Source organism: Balaenoptera ricei, chromosome 4, assembly GCF_028023285.1.
Source record: "Balaenoptera ricei isolate mBalRic1 chromosome 4, mBalRic1.hap2, whole genome shotgun sequence".
Classification (NCBI taxonomy): domain Eukaryota; kingdom Metazoa; phylum Chordata; class Mammalia; order Artiodactyla; family Balaenopteridae; genus Balaenoptera; species Balaenoptera ricei.
This window is the reverse complement of record NC_082642.1, coordinates 103,691,686-103,709,445: the sequence shown is the minus strand read 5'-3', so window position 1 is coordinate 103,709,445 and position 17,760 is coordinate 103,691,686.

Sequence of the window (17,760 nt, the reverse complement as noted above, 5' to 3'; positions counted from 1 at the left end):
TATATGTGATGTTACTTATTTTGATATTTCTTATGCACGCTATTTGTGCTCTTCTAGAATCAGATGTATAAAGATAGTTTACCAACAGCTTCATTTGAGATAGGTATGTTCTAAGATATATTACATCTTTATGTGGACAGGATACACAGTGCATGCTGCAGCTGATATTTTAAATCACTACAAATATAGTGAAAGAGATATGAGACTTTTCATATCATATCTAGGAATATAAACACCTCTTTTCTAAATATACAATAACAACTGTCAGTAAGAGCTGATCATTATTTATGTAATAGAAAAGATGCATTTGGCTTTTGTGATACACACAGCTATTTTTCTCAATTATTCTTGCCATTTCGCTCACCATACCAAGAACTACCTCAGAGTTAAGAAACAATGACCATTTTCTTCCAGGAACAAAGTGAGAATTATTTTGTTTCATGATGCGATTTTTCTTTCACAGTTCTGAAAGCCTTGCTGGTGTTGAGGAGTTATTTCTTAAAATCTTCTTCACACCAAAGATAGGGTAAAAAAGAGAGAGAAACCATCAATATAGTGCTATTTTCATATTTTAATGGGTCACTGAAGAGAAATTAAGATCCAAATGTTTAGGAACAGTTTTAAGATCATAATTGATGGAGTCCCAAATAGAAGACTGAGTTTCTGGCTTAATTCACTTTGATAGAAAAAGTGAACCCAATGAGTTAGGTGGGAAGTACAGATCTATTACAAAGCTTTGCTTTTTAGAGCAAACTTATGACAATTAGGAACAATTAGGAACCAAAGTATATTAAAAACCACTGCTTATGTGTTTATCCTGGATCATATGCTGGTGAGCTTGTCATTGTGAAAAGGAATATAAGGAACTATTTCTACAAAATCTCTAATTAACCCAGGGGACTTTCCACAGAATTTATAGCCTAACAAGGATTCTAAATGGATTTAAACATAGGCAAATATAGCTGTTGCATTTTCATGAATAACTCTCAAGGGATACAATTGACATGAAATAAGGATATCACTTCTCCTTTCCAAATACCAGCACCACTTCCAAGATGTGGGGAGAATTTCAGTGGGATACAAGAAGATTCCTTGAGTGCAACTTGGAACATAAACTCCATTATAGTAGGGAGTCTATTGGTCTTGTTCATCACTATATCTTTAGCAGCTGCCACAGTGTCTGGTCCATAATAGGAGCTCAATAAATATATTCAATACATGATTGAGCCTGTTCAGGAAACCATACATATTAGATGTATGATAACTATGAGTTGCTATGATGTATGCATTCCCTGACGTGTGGGAGTGAGCCAAAAGGAAAGATTATCTGCAAGTGTTGGAGTAACTCTCTTCAGGGCCAATTAAAGAACTTCCTATGGGCTTCCTGCCCATGCAGGGGACACAGGTTCGAGCCCTGGTCCGGGAAGATCCCACATGCCAGAGCAACTAAGCCCATGTGCCACAACTACTGAAGCCCACGCACCTAGAGCCCGTGCTCCACAACAAGAGAAGCCACCGCAATGAGAAGCCTGCACGCCGCAATGAAGAGTAGCCCCCACTCGCCACAACTAGAGTAAAGCCTGCGCACAGCAACAAAGACCCAATGCAGCCAAAAATAAATAAATAAAGTTATTTAAAAAAAAAAAAAACCTTCCTATGATCTCATTTGAAAGGTTAAATTAATTACAGGAAAAGCTATCTACAGGTTAAATCTTTGAGCCTGTACCATGCACTGTTGGTGTCCCACCCACATCCCCTTGAGCTTTCACCAGTATAGTCCCCTCTACTCTCCAGCTACCAGCATCTTTATCTCTTTGCCAGAGGGCTCACCTGGCTGACCATATCAGGGCTAGCTTCTTGGGGGTATGACCAATGCAGTCTTACAGGTTCCTGTATTCAGAAGGGGACCTCATGCTTGGGGTATAATTCTCTGCTGTTGCTATATTGAAATTCTTAGTAAGTTTATCTTTACCTGTGTTCTATAAGTGAAGTCCAATGGGACAGTAGAACATGTTCAGGAGTTTGGAGGCTCCACTCATATGCACTCCCTCTTCTTGTTGCTTCCTGCCTCTCCCCTACCCTGACTCAGTGACTTCTGCCACCTTCTGCCTTTGCCCGAGGGTCTGGACACAGGTTGAGTGAAAGTCAGGGTCAGGCACATGCATACAGCACATCCCACGTGCCCAGTTGTGGGATGGATTGGGGGAGGGACCAAGCAACTATGAGCCTCTGCATTTGCCCTGTGAGTATCCCTGTGCCAGAGCAATATATTAAATAAGTAGCAAGCACTCACACAAACTCACTCATATACACACATATGCATGCACACATGTACCATGTGGGGTAGGGGGCCTTTCCCTGGCTTTTTGAGCAAGGAGCTCCACATTCTTATTTTGCTCTGGACCATGCAAGTCCAATACGTGATTCAGTGGAACTCTCTCTGCCCACAGACATGGCAGACCAGCAATGCGAGAGAATGAATTTCTATCCCACCACAGCCTTAACTAATGGCTGACTGCTGGAATTGGTGGGAGAATTATGTGTTCTACAGTGGCTCCAGAGGTCTCCAGCAGGATTCAACTCCTTTATTATATGGTAACTTCCTTAATAAAGTGCTCTTATTGGCCACCTTCCCTTCTCTATCTCCCTTCCTCACTTCCTCACTGGTGCTTCCTAAGATCGCCTTCCAAATATACCACTTGGATTTAAATCCTTGAACATGTTTCTGGAGAAACCCAAAGTAAGAGATTCCCAAGCCAATATTTGAGATGTTTCTAATATCCTTGACTAATTGAAAAATAAATATCTCCAAGAGAGTGGGGTCCTTTCTCCCACAGACTTCTCTGTAATTCAGAGGCTTTGGGGTTTGTATTTTTGTATACCTTTTACTACTCAGGATGCATAACCAAACTTAATCATTTCTCCTTTGTTTACTTCCTCCTTCTCTGGTTTGAATGCAAAGGGTTCAAGTTTCCTAAGGGGTCCTCCGCATTCTATAATTCTATAAATCTCCTGTTTTCTTTCTGAAAGAAAAAGAAAAGTTGTTCTATACTTATTACCACAAGAGACAATAATTTTCTGTGGATTTCTGAATTCTGCTATGGTGGTGTTTGTTTGATTTTGTTAAATATGACCCTCATATGACAAAAATTACACAATATATTTCTGATCATTTGTTCTAGAAAACAAATATATTCAACTGAATCTGAAAATGTAATTTCAACATTACTTTCCAGATTTGGGGGAGAAATTGGAAATGGTGGAAAGGTGTAGTGGGTATGGAATTTTTTTAAGACCAAAATGTATTTTATATTTAACTTATTTCTGTTTTAAATCTTTACTTTAAATTTTTATTTTTATACGATGAAAGTTGGTTATTATTATTATTATTCTGCATCTTCAGGCACTGCTGCTTTCTGCTGACATGAAAGCAAGAGAGTTTAGAGAAGGTGCTATCAGTGTATTGGTCAAACTTCGCATTTTGGGAATGCCTTAGAGAAAAAAATATGACGCGAATGCCTTAGAGAAAAAAATATGACGCTGAAACTTAGTAGTTAATTTCCATCTGCACCCTCTTCCCTCCAATGACTCATGGATTCTTGGCTAAAACTAGCTGCAATCATTGATTTTTTAAAAAGTTCCCCTCCCTTGCCATGTCTGGGACCTAACAGATGCAGAATGGATAAAACCAAACTAGGGCTGCTGAAGGATATTCCAGATCATCTCCCAACATAAGTACCTTATGCAGACCTCATCCTCTCTAGGAATAACACTGACTAACAAGCCCCTTGACTTTGAGCTATCTGCTCCACCTATCTCCAGTGGTTCTTCAGTTCTAACTATCCTCTATACCTATCCACTTCCTTTTCCCAATTCCTTGTCCTGGTGAAAGGTTCATTCATTCATCCAGGTGTTCATTCTTTTAACAAAAATTAATTGGTAACATACAGTGAGGTTCAATGATCTGTAACTCAAGTACAGCTGTGGTCTGCGGAATGCCAGCATCAGTATCACCTTGGAGTTTGTTAGAAAGGCAAATTCCTCATCCCTGCCATAGACCAATTGAGTCAGAATTCCTGCATCCAGGATCCATGCTGTAACTACCTGTCCAGGTGATTCCTATGCACCCACAGTTGGAGAAGCATTGGTCTTTTTCTGGATTGGGACCCAATAACTGCAGTTCTAATAAGTTTTCAGGTGATGTTGCTACAGCTAGTCCAGGGACCACATTTTCAGAAGCACTGATCTAGAAGTTCAAGTTATTATTCCTGCTACCTAACGAAAGCCTGAGTCTAAATCTCCTCAAATTATAGAGCTTTAACCTCTGCTTTGTCCAAACTAAATCCAATTTTACTGTGAATGTTTCAGTCCCAGCTTGCCAACTCCTAGCTTTTTAAATTTGGTAGCAATTTGAGACAGCTGCCCCTGTACCCTGTTAATATTATTACTCTCATTATTTTTGTTTCACTTGCTTTATCTGAAAATCTCAAGGTATGTTCAACTAGGCACAAACTTAAAATTAGATTCTATGAGTTTGAACTATAGATTTACCATATTACCTGTCTAATTTTGAACAGTGACTTACCATTTCTGAAACCTATTTCTTTATCTGCACAATGGAGAGGAAATGGATTGGAAGAGATTATGTAATTGAAAGAAGCTAGCAAAAGGTCTGGTATATAGTAGGTGCTCAATAAATGTTATTTAAATTTTTATATCGCAGTACTCTTCTTCTCTAATACCATTTAACACCAGGTAATGACATGAGATATATTAAAAATCATTCAATTTTTCAATCTTATTTATGTCTTCAGAATGCATTTAGTTTCACTTAAAAATTGATTCAACTTTATTGTCTATATTTTATCCCTCTTTCATTTTGGTGACCCCTAGGAAGTGTAAAAATGCTAATTTTCCTTTGATTTTTAAAATTACCTAGAGTTTTAAAAGTAAAGCAGACTATAATAGAATGTTATGTGTATAATAGAATGTGGTAGTTCTAATGTTCAGTTTCCTATATTTCCTTGTCATTTGATGTCAGATAAAAGTCATAGCTAAATGTACCCTAAAATTTCTCAATAGAAAAAAATAGCTTCAACTTTGACGAAAACTTTCATCCAAGCACCTGAAATCCCTTTATAGGCATTAGCTAATTAAGCTTTAAAACACCTCCATCAGGAGAGTAAGAATTAGAACACATGGGCTAGAACCACATAGGCTAGTTAAGAAATAGGGGCTCATCTATCAGAGTAAACTGCAAAGATTACAGCACGGTCTGTTCATTTCTATCATTTTAATGACTGATGCGGAACTCCAACTTTAAAATCCTATTTCCATAAAAGTAATGCATGCATATGCTTACAAAAATCAAGTAGGATTGAAAGGGTTATAAGGAATATCAACAATTTCTTTCTCCGTATCTCCCCAACCCTATTCCCTAGAGGCAACCTCTCTTTAGCTACTAGTTTCTGTATTTATAAATAGTATGTTTATTTTGCTATTCTTGATTTACCTATGTTAGATACTCTTTATGCCCTTCTATGATAGATGAGAATTTAGCTATCACAACACAACCACCACCACCCCTCCTCCATTCCTCCCACTAGAGTTATGTCACTTTTAATTAAATAACCTAACTGTGTTGAGAGTATTTTGAGTACATATAAATGTTCACTGCAGAGTCAAGTAATTGTACTATCAGTCAAACAGTTGCACTATGGTTACATTTTCTGTCTTACTCACCTTTTAAGTTTTGTTCCTGGAATTCCTAATTATTTTACTTTGTTCTTGCAGGTTCTTCTTATAACCATTCAATTTTTTTTTCTGAAGTCCCATCATATCAGGTGTTTATCAAATGAGTTTCCCCTCTCTCTCCCATCCTGACCACAGCAAGTTTCCATCTCAACTTTCTGTTTCCTTTGGGGCTGCTGCTCTCTAGACCTGCTGCATCGCTATCCTGGGATGATCCTTGACTACTCTCCTGGGTTGCAGCCCCTGGATTTCATACCTTTCTATTTCCTAGTTTATTCCCTATATTGCTGGAGGCAAATTTTCTGAGTCTTTGCTGACTGAAAATATTTTTCTTCTACTTTCTACCCCACACTTGATAGATACTTTATCTAGGTATAGAATTCTCGGTAGAAAATCATTTTCCATCAGAATTTTGAAGGGATTTATTTGTTGTCTTATAAAGAAAATAAATGACTTACTATGAGTAAATGCAAAGGTAATCGATTAAATATGCCAAGGTCTAGGATGGTATATATATAAGCATATTATATATATATATATATATATACACACACACACACACACACACACACACACATATATGAACAAAAGAAAAATATAGATTACATGGTAACAACATTTGGGTTTAAGGCAGGACTGGCTACATAATTTGAGGAGCCCAATGTAAAATGAAATTGTGAGGCCCTTTGTTAATAAATTAAAAATTTCAAAGCAACAAAAGTAGAGCATTAAACCAAGCATGAGGGTCTTCTAAGTGCAGAGTCCTGTACAGTTGCATAGGTAGCACACCTGTGAACCTGGCCCCAGTTTAAGATCTGGCTTTATAGACCATTTTCTTAATCTCCAATCCCTCACTTAACTTCATGGAGCCTTATAGTGCCATTTATAAAACAGGAATAATAATATCTGTCCTTCCAACCATCCAGGGTTGTGGAGAAGTTATGCATAACATGGTAAAAACAATATGTGTGTAAGTACTATGTAAATCACAGCAGTGTAAAGAAGAGTAGGTATGTGTGGAATATTTTCTTATATCATTGATAAAAAGTGTTAGGTTGGTGTGTGCTTCACTGTGTCCTCACTTATGCATGGATAAATGATGTGCAGAAATTCACAGCTTCAAATATATATTTTAGAGCCAATCCAACACTAGAGTTTTGTACCAGAGAAGCTACAACTCATTGTTGATTATCACATCATTATCTGAAACTCTAAAATAATGGACTTTTAGTTGAAACTTTCTACTAATTTCACCTTACAGATAGCACTTCAGAGTCAGCGCTTAAATCTGTCTTAAGTTGTGAAACATGGGTGGTAACTGAGAGTGTGATTTATTATTATTCTGCCCTGTGTTTTACCTGGTGTCCCTATTAAAACTATGGGCCTTTACCCAATTTCAAGCTATATTCATTGGTAAATGCATACAGATGCTTGTTTGGGTGTTTGAATCCTAGATTAGTTACTAATCAGCATCCACAGTTTTATCATAACCCAGCCACATCCATTCATTTACATATTGTCTGGGGCTGCCTTTATACTCCAACAGCCGTTGAGTAGTTGCAACTGAGACCCTATGGCCTGCAAAGCCTAAAATATTTATTATATAGATCTGAAAAGTTTGCTGACCCCCCTTAGACCATCAGTCCTGACTTCTCAACATATCACCACAACCCAATGAAACTGTCCTAGCACCCTCACATTGTTGCCCCTCTATCTGGAATCAGATCACCCTGCAGTACCTAGCACTCCACTAGTCAAACTATCCTGTCTCCCCAGCTCCTAATCCCTCCCCCATCTCCTGATATCTGCTGCTGCTCTGGTGGCTCTGACCTCAGCTTCTTGTTAAACCACAACTCACACTTAACCTCTGACATAACATCTGCTCCTGACAATCAGAAAGAAGAGACCTGCAAATCCCATTCAGGTGCAACACCCCACCTCAGCAGCTAAACTAGTAAGAATTTTCAAGTGTTTTCTGGATGCAATTTTGGAAAATTTCGTGCATTTCATCACAGTGTATATTTTTCACTCCTATCCACTCTGGATATTAAACATCTACTTTATACCTAGCACTCTGTTGTCTAAGAGAGAAAGGGCTAGAAGATGGAGAGAAAGCTGATTTAAGGAAGAGGGAAGGGAGAAAGGAGGGTGGATGAGAGAAAACAATCAAGAAAATGATCCAGTTTAGTGATGGACTGTAAGACACAGGGTGATTGACTGACTGACTAAATATATTAATAAAATAAATGGGGGATTAATGAGAGTGATTGCAAAAGACTTTGCTGAGAAGATAGGATCTGAGCTAGCTAGGCCTTAAAGGATGGTGTATATAAGGAGAGAGTAGAAAAAATAAATAGGTAGATGAAATGAGTTCTGTGTCTGAACACCCGCCACCAGTGGTCACAAATTGTGGAGCTGACTCCCTTCCCCTCTCCCACCCTCTGTCACCACTGACCCAGTCCCTGTAGCAATAAACTGCAAAAAGGTACTTCTAATGAGTAAACTAGAAAATGGTGACTCTCTGGCTGAACCAATTACATAAAGGCACTCTCCTCCAGCGAGGCAGGCAGGCCTGAAGTGCACAAACCTGGGCAGACAGGGATGACTTTGTCTCCATTTGCACGCTCAGGACCAGACACTATCATGCACACAGTACTACTTGACCAATAATACATTGCAGACCAGAAAAGGGTGGATCCCTAGCTGCATCTTTTGTTTAGACATACTTTGTTGGAAACTTCCAGTGTGTTAAAGCGACTTAAATTAATATCTGACAATATGCTCTGTTTGTGAGACCACGGCTAAACAGTTATTCTCATACATTGCTGGTGAGACAGCAAAAATCACACAATCTTCACAGAGAGGAATTTGACTAATTCTAGTGCAGTTACTTATGCATTTACCCTGACACAGCAATTCCAATTCTAGGCATCTGTTGTAAAGATATACTGGCAAAAATACAAAATGACTTGTGTCTAAGGCTATACTTTAAGAATATACTTTAGAATAGCAGTAAACTGGAAAAAACAAAACTTCTGTTAATAGTAGAGTGGCTGAATAAACAAGGCTTGGCAAACGTTTTCTATAAAAGGCCAAATAGTAAATAGTTTACGCTTTGTGGGCATACGGTCTCTATTGCAATACTCAACTCTGCCATCACAGTACAAAAGCAGCTACAGACGATAAACGAATGAGTGTGTCTATGTTTCAATAAAACTTTATTTGTGGACACTGAAATTTGACTTTTGTATAACTTTTGTGCCACAAAATATTATTCTTCTTTTGATTTTGTTTTCAGCCACTTAAAAACATGAAACTCATTCTAGGCTTGACGTCCATACAAAAACAGATGGCAGGGACTTCACTGGTGGCGCAGTGGTTAAGAATCCACCTGCCAATGCAGGGGACAGGGGTTCCATCCCTGGTCCGGGAAGATCCCACATGCCGCAGAGCAACAAAGCCCGTGCACCCCAACTACTGAGCATGCGCTCTAGAGCACGCGAGCCACAGCTACTGAGCCTGTGTGCTGCAACTACTGAAGCCCGCGCACCTAGAGCCCATGTTCAGCAATAAGAGAAGCCACTGCAATGAGAAGCCCGCGAACTGCAACGAAGAGTAGCCCCTGCTTGCCACAACTAGAGAAAGCCGGCACACAGCAACAAAGACCCAATGTAGCCAAAAAAAAATCAGAAAAAAAAACCAGACGGCAGGCTAGATTTGGCCCTCAGACTGTAGTTTGTCAATACCTGGAAAAACTATAGTATATAACAGTGTTATCTTATATAGTTAGGTAAAGAAATGAGGAAGATATCTATATACGGATATGGATCCAAACTGTGTTAAGTGAAAAAAACAAGGGGCAGACCAGTGTTTATAGCGTGCTATTGTTTATGTAAGAAACTGAAAGAAATATGAGTACATATGTATAATGTTTATGTTTTCAAAAAGAAATGATGGAAGGATAAACCAAACACTAAGCAGTTACAAGAGGAGGGACCGAACAGGGTGATGTGAACAGAAATGGGAGCAAGACTTCTGTGAATATAACTTATATTGTTTGGACTTTGAAATATAGTTTCGACATAATTGACAAACAAAATGAAGTCACAAAGAAAAAAATTGATTTAGTAATCCACTTTTTAAAATGGAGATATTTTACAAAGAATCTACATTTCCTTTCTCTTGAAATATTGAAAGATCTGTCTGGCATCACTGAGTCTACCTTCCCACATGGCAGCCCTCCAGAGGAAGCCACGTTTTAGCAACTTCCTTTTCAGTAAGACATATATTCTGTGTAGGTATTTAAGTTTGCAACTTCTGCCCCAGGAGAAGCAACTGAATTAATACTTGATGCTTAGTATGGTGCTAATAGAAAACTATTCAGTATTTTGAGCACAAGCATGAAATGATAGAAGTAGTATTTCAGGGAGATTAACCTGTCAGTGTTATGTGTAATGATTAGGAGTGGGGAAGAGCCTGATTCCAGGCGACAGAGACAAGTTTCCGAAGGGACTGTCCACGAGGCCTGCCCCACTCTCAGACGTACTTAACGCTGCCCTGGGCATGGATCCCACGGGCCTGCGGCGTCAGATACATCGCTACCATTCAGGTGAAGCTCGGCCTCAAATCCTGGACCCCGAGGACCTGCTGAAGCCAGCGGCTTGACCACCTCCTCCGCAGGAGCCCCGGCCGAGCTTGGGAAGGGGCCACTCTGCTGGGACTGGGGAGCCGGTGTGCCCGCCACCCAGGCCATGCTTGTTAGGACTTGTGGGTGGCCACGTGGCTCCGGGCCGGGCAATGCGTCGTGGCCAAGTTGGGGCATGGGAGTGACCACCTCAGGCGCCCAGGCGGTCAGGAGGGAGCCCCCACCCATGCCTCACCTTTCCCCATCCTGTACCCAGTGCTTTGCGGAGATGAGAGCTGGGGTGGGAGGCAGGCTCGGGGTGGGGGACTGAGCCTGCGGCTGTGAAGCTGCCAGGGCATCGCGGCGCCCTTGCCTTCTGAGGCCACGCCCACTGCGCCGAAACCACAGCTCGAACGCTGGAGGTGCCTGGGAGTCGGGCGTCCATCCTCAGAGCCGGAAAACAGTCAGTGTGCAGCGAGCAGCCTCAGAAAACCTCCACAAGGTGCCTCAAGCCTGATGGCCGCCCACCGCTCCTCTGCCAGGCTCGGGCTCAGATCTTGAACTCAGGCCACGGGGTGTGGATGGAATTTTATTTTAATGAAAAGACCTGTGGTGTGGGCTTCCCTGGTGGCGCAGTGGTTAAGAATCCACCTGCCAATGCAGGGGACACAGGTTCGAGCCCTGGTCCGGGAAGATCCCACATGCCGCGGAGCAACTAAGCTCGTATGCCACAACTACTGAGCCTGCGCTCTAGAGCCCGCGAGCCACAACTACTGAGCCCGTGTGCCACGACTACTGAGCCTGCGTGCCTAGAGCCCGTGCTCTGCAACAAGAGAAGTCACCGCCATGAGAAGCCCGCGCACCGCAACGAAGAGTAGCCCCCGCTCCCTGCAGCTAGAGAAAGCCCACGCGCCGCACTGAAGACCCAACGCAGCCAAAAATAAATACACAAAAAATAAATAAATTTATTTAAATAAAAAAAGAAAAAGACCAGTGGTGTGTCTCTAGCAGGTGGCGCGAGAGCAACACCAAGGTGAGATAAAAACCAGCTTGCTTAAAAAATAAAAATAAAAAAAAATTGCCCAAGCTCTCTAGGTATAGGTCCTGGACTTGAATCCATTTCTCCTGTCCTGTACCGCCTCCTTCCTCTCACAGCACGTTAACTTAGGTCAATTGATTCAGTTCTGTGCATCCTTGGCCTGTGTCAACAAAAAAGCAAATATGTTAAAATGGGATGATTTCTGTAGTCCCTTCCAGATCTCAGATTCTGTCAGCCAGGGAACTGTGCTTCCATGTGTGGGAGTGGGTCTGGGGAAGAGGTAGTAGTATTTGGTTCCAATTCTCCCCACACCCCTTTCCTTTAACTGTAAAGCAAACAAGGAAGTAGAATATATTTGATCTGGCATGCCTATAGAAATTAGACTGTAGCTGGTCCCAAAAATGACTTCTAGGGTCACCTTGTATGTCACTGCAGACACTGGAAGGCTCTCATGATGTCTCATCTTTTGCGAGTAGACTAGCCTACCACCTTTCACCTTACACCCAACTACTTCCTTAGGAGAAGGGTTTTTAGTTAACAAAATACATACACTGGCATAAATACTCAATCTTGAAGCTCTGCTTGTTTCCAGAGCATTAAAGCTGTTAGTAGCTGTTGGAGCCATCATTCCTACTTCATGTGAGTATAGTTTTAGATAATTCCCTTTGTACAAATTAAATAGCTTCTTTATGGATGTCTTACTTCTCTCAATGGGGATAATTAGATCACATTTTCCTTTCAGCCCGGGAGAAAGATTCTGGAGAAGCTTTAGAAAAATTGGTAAGTCACTCTTTCTTTTGTATTTCCTCAACTCCATGGCTTATATTCCCCCTCATATAAGGAAGACTCCTTTTCAATATATTCTCCAATTTTGAGAAAGGCAAACTGCCAGGAGCTGAATTGCTGTCCTGTGGCCAACAGGCAATTCCTGGCTTCTAAACTCTGGCTCTAACTTCTCTGTGTACCTCTTTGAATTGTGAAGATTAGTGACATAGTGGATCACTGTGGGCTGTCCTGCCTTATGAGACAACCTTTGGGTACATGTACTTTCCTCTTTATTCCCTGAGCCAATGACCACACAGAGCAGGAATTCTTAAGATCAAAGACATGCCTCAAACATCAAGTATTATAATCTTTGTAGAGTGTAACAGGAAATCCAGTATCCTAGGGACAAAATAAAATGGGAGGTACCATCCTCGAATATCTAGAACTCATTTGTTAAACAGGATCCCAATAATGGTTAACATATCTGAGGTAGTTTATTTTAAACCTAGGAGAGTAACTCAGAGTATGGTTTATACAATTAGAAATCACATTTGCAAAAATATTACTAATTCTACTTACTCCACATGTTCAATATACATGTGCACACATGCATACACTCTAAGAGAAAAAATATCAAAAAAATATTCCTTCAAATACACTTTTTTTTTTATATATTTCACGGTAATAACCACAGCTATCAGGACAGGCTACTCGGGAACCTCAAACGCATCAATCAGTTTCACAGTTAGCATCACCACCTTTCTCCGGGGACCACTTTGTATGAGGTAGAATGTGCCCCTGTTCTCACCAGGGCAGACAAAGGGAGCTGAATAGAGAGGATGAGAGCGAGCCAGCCTGTTCTCCATGGAAGAGCAGGGAGGGGAGAATTACTCAGCACTCACTCTTCCTCCTGCTTCCCAGATGCCTCTTAAGACTGTTTTTGCATTCTGTGTCTTTTCCTTCTAAACTTGGACTGTTTGCATAGATCAGCAAAAAGATGTCTCTAACCTTACCACAAACACTGGATAATTAAGTTGGATTTTCAAGAACTCCTTGACACCACTTTCTCTGGACCAGATTTTCAGGTTTGGGATCTGAAACTTCGCTTTTTAATTTTTTTTTTTTTCCTCATCTTTTGGCCACGTAGCACGGCATGTGGGATCTTAGTTCCCCCACCAGATATTGACATTGGAAGCGCAGAGGCTTAACCACTGGACCGCCAGAGAAGTCCCTGAAACTTCGCTTTTTAAATTGCTCTTTTCCTCTTCTCTTTTTCCCTTCTCTCTGTACCATTTTTCTACCTCCCAATTTATAGAAGAGGGAAATATGTGAATAAATATGGAATATATTCACTAAAAGCATTATCTGTTCACATTTGCTTTTATTCATTTGTTCATTTAACAAATATTCTTTGAATGCATCTATATATTAGCTAAGTGCTGGGTATGTATGTAGTAGTCAACCAAATAGACAAGGTCATAATGAAGCTTATACTCTTATAACACTAAATCAAATAAATATTTGCTATGTAGAGAAATAACCAGGGGTAACTAATTTAGGATGGAGGGTCAGAGAAGGCTTCTCTGAGGGAGTAACACATATGAACATCATATAAACAGTAACATCATATGAAACATGAAAAATATTTGATAATGATTCTAGATATTCTGGACAAATTATTCTCCTAATTCTTATGATATTAAAAAATATCCCTGAGCATATCTACATATTTGCGAAATAAATGTCATGGAAAGTTGCGAACATTTATTTGTAAGTAGAAGTCTATTCATTTTTCTAGAATTTAAACCGGTTTCATCCAGCAAACTTGCATTTTTCTAGTATTATGAGAGAAGAGCCCAGATAAAATTAGTTCTTTATTTGATGTCAGTGGGGCTTACTAAATAGAGTAGTAAAGGTAAAAGCAGTGAACCAGATGTACTTAGATGTGTAAGGAAAGAATTTAAAATCTCAATATGAATGAGAGAGGGAATCTGCTTAATACTATAAACAGACTCAAACCCTTCTCTGATTACACCTTTGCAAGCAATTGCCAAGGAAAGAACATACAAACATGAAGGAGGAGTTTTTCTAGACACTATCTTGGTTAAACTTTAGAACTTTGTTATAAATCCATGAAATCCAGTCTGCCTCAAAGTAGGCCCACAATTGGACTCACCTTCAATGAAATTACTGAATTAACAAGATAACACATTTATAACTTGCTTTCTCATTTATAAAATGGTTAATTAACATACCACCTGATTCTCAAAACAGATCTTTGAAGAAAGTATTATTATCCCCATTTTAAAGAAGAAATGGAAGTTAGGTGATATATATATATATATATAGTGAATTAGTGAGTGGGGAAAATGAGCTTCAAAACTTGATTCTTCTGACACCAAAGCCTGTGGTCTTGGTGCTGAATCACACTGCTAAGCCTTATTATAAGTCAGAGAGTCTCTGACTCTGTCCCGAGAGCAGTGACAGGCAGATTTCATACAGTAAAATGGCAGTTGAACAATCATACTTTCTGCCATGTCACTTCATGGAGAGCAAGGTGTCACAACCTCATCTCATCCTAGTTTTCTTCAGAGACCCATTAAAGGATCTCGCATTCAAGAGCAAAGGGGCAGATATATCTTCACTGTTAACATGATTCTGAGGCACTTGTGACTGGCGCCTGCAGAAGCAAACTTGGCTCAAATGAGATCCACACCTGAGACTCTTAGATTCATTTCTGCCATGAGTGTCTTTTGGAAAGAAGGATGCAAAAGAAAGAAGACAAAGGTCTCTGAGTAGAGTGAGAACTTGCAAGCATGCTGAGAACTTTTCCTCCCAGAACAATATTTAGTGGAAAGTGTTCTTCACAAGCCTGATTTGCTCTTTAGAGACCTAAAATCCTAAAAAGAGGTAGGTCCCAATAATTTCAATATTTAAAGAAAAGGAAGTTCCTGCCGTCAAGCAAGATGATAATAATTACAGTAATAGTAATATAATAATAGCGATGTGGAAAATAGGACACTTTTACTTATTTTGTCTCCATTATTCTGAAATAATTCCACTTTAGGAAACTTAAGCATCCTTGAATTATTTTTCATCCCAGAGTATTTAGGTAGAATATAGCCAATTTCTAATTTTACGAAAAATGATTTTCTAAAATCACAATAGCTATGCTTGACTGGCGTTGCTGGTTGACCAACCCTACAATCATTTCTAAAAATGATTCTTACAGAAGGCTAAAAGGCCCATCCCAAGAGTAGATATTATACATGACCCAGTCCTAGCCAAGGAAACATGAGGAAGGTCTCTTGGAAGGTTTTTGGGAGGGGTTTCAGTATACTGTTGAAGAGATGTTGTTCACTTCCAATTCTCTCTTCTTCTTGCCTTTAATTTGGCTGTAATGTCTGGAGCTGTTGCAGCCTTTTTGTGACCACAAGCATTGAGGTTATGAGGATGAAAAGGCAGAAATCTATGTAGACCATGGCAGAAAGACTGAGAGAACCTAGGCCTTAGATGTTGTTAATTAGCTGAACTAACATCAGCAATTGGCTACTTCAGCCTTTCCATTACATGAGAAAGTAAATCCCTCTTTGTTTGAGCTACTGTACCTGAGATTATCTGTAATGTGCAGCTGAAAGTACTCAACGGATAACACTGTGTAGCTTTGAGCTAGTTACTTAAAGCGTTTGAACCTAAGTTTCTTTGTGTATAAAACATAAGAAGGTTGAACACTTTTAGATCTAAGAATTCTCTGATTCAAAAAGTTCATTGGCCCTATTGTATTCAGAAACAAATTTTTATAAAAAGATACTGTACCCATTTCTCGCTTTGTTTTCAATTTTATAAATAGCATTATCTTTGTAGTGCTATGGAGATATGAAACAGTACATATTTTAAACATATTTTTCTGTTGTTTAGTGTTTAAATGGTTATATCATTTTAATGCAAAGTGTTTCGTGTTTTCATAATTCTTCACAAGTGTGAGTCCTAGTCGATGCAATGGGAATATTCCACTGGACTCATATGGAAGGCCAAAATGCATGATTTATACTTTCCGACACAGACACATAACTATTGGCCTATCACAGAAGAGTATCTATTTTAAGAGGACTAAGACTTAATTACAAAAGGCCTATCAATTAGGGTCTTACTCTGAGCCCAGCACATGGAAAATACCTTTTCCAATGACAACTTCAAAGAAGTCTTTCTATTGTTGCTATTTAAAGATGACTGGGAGGTCACACTTGGTCTCTGAAAAGGAACAATCTCCCTAAGCAAAAGAATGAAAGTAAGGGATTTTAAAAGAACTTTCGAAGTAGATTTGCAACAACACACTTGCAAGGAGGGAATGTTACCTTATTTTCAATAGGAGACTATATTATCATAACAAAAACTATTGTGTCTTCTCACACATAATTTTAAGAGTTTTAAGTGATATGGGACTTCCCTCGTGGCTCAGTGGTTAAGAATCCGCCTGCCAATGCAGGGGACACAGGTTCGAGCCCTGGTCCGGGAAGATCTCACATGCCCCAGAACAACTAAGCCCGTGCACCACAACTACTGAGCCTGTGCTCTAGAGCCCACGAGCCGCAGCTACTGAGCCCACGTGCCACAACTACTGAAGCCCACGTGTCTAGAGCCCATGCTCCGTAACAAGAGAAGCCACTGCAATGAGAAGCCCGTGCACCCCAATGAAGAGTAGCCCCGGCTCGCCACAACTAGAGAAAGCCTGCGCGCAGCAACGAGGACCCACCGCAGCCAAAATATTAATTAATTAATTAATTAATTTTTAAAAAAGAGTTTTAAATGATAGAAGGGTCTTAGCTCCATCTGAAGGTTATATTCCTGAGAAATTACATTTATTTTCAATCTTAAAAATTTGGATTTTAGAAAAACAATTCTAGTGAGCAGAATTTTTCAGAGTATAATATTTGGGCTGAAAAACGTAATGTGTTATTACTTTTGTGGGCTCAATTTTTTAACAGGTTAATATGTCAAAAATAGCTAATACACACAGTCTTTCTGCTCTTAAACAGTTCAATAGTTACAAATCAGCATGATTCAGGATGTAGTTCCACTACTAATTTTGGCTTAAATGGTGGTAGAATAAAGATTCGGTTTGGTATACTACTCCTTTTTAAGTTCCTTTTAAAAACCTCTCAAAACAGATTCATATTATACTGGATTTAACATGAGTAATAAATAAGTAAAAAAGAGTTTACACTAAGCTGACAACTTGTTTAGAGTTTTTTATAGACAGAGCTTAAAGCAGTCAGAATCTCACAAAATTTCTGAGAACCAAAGAAAATCAAATAGAATTTGTGCTGCTTCTGTGTAAGCAAGTCCTTGTAAATTTGTTCTTGTCTCTGTTTGACAGATGATGGCAAACAGTAAAATGGTACTTATCCCTACTGGGGTGGCATTTCCAGGCAGCTTAAATACCCCTTCTTTTTTTAAAAAATATTTTATTTATTTATTTATTTGGTTGCACCGGGTCTTAGGTGCAGCAGGCAGGCTCCTTAGTTGCAGCACATGGACTCCTTTGGTGCGGCAGGCAGGCTCCTTAGTTGCGGCATGCATG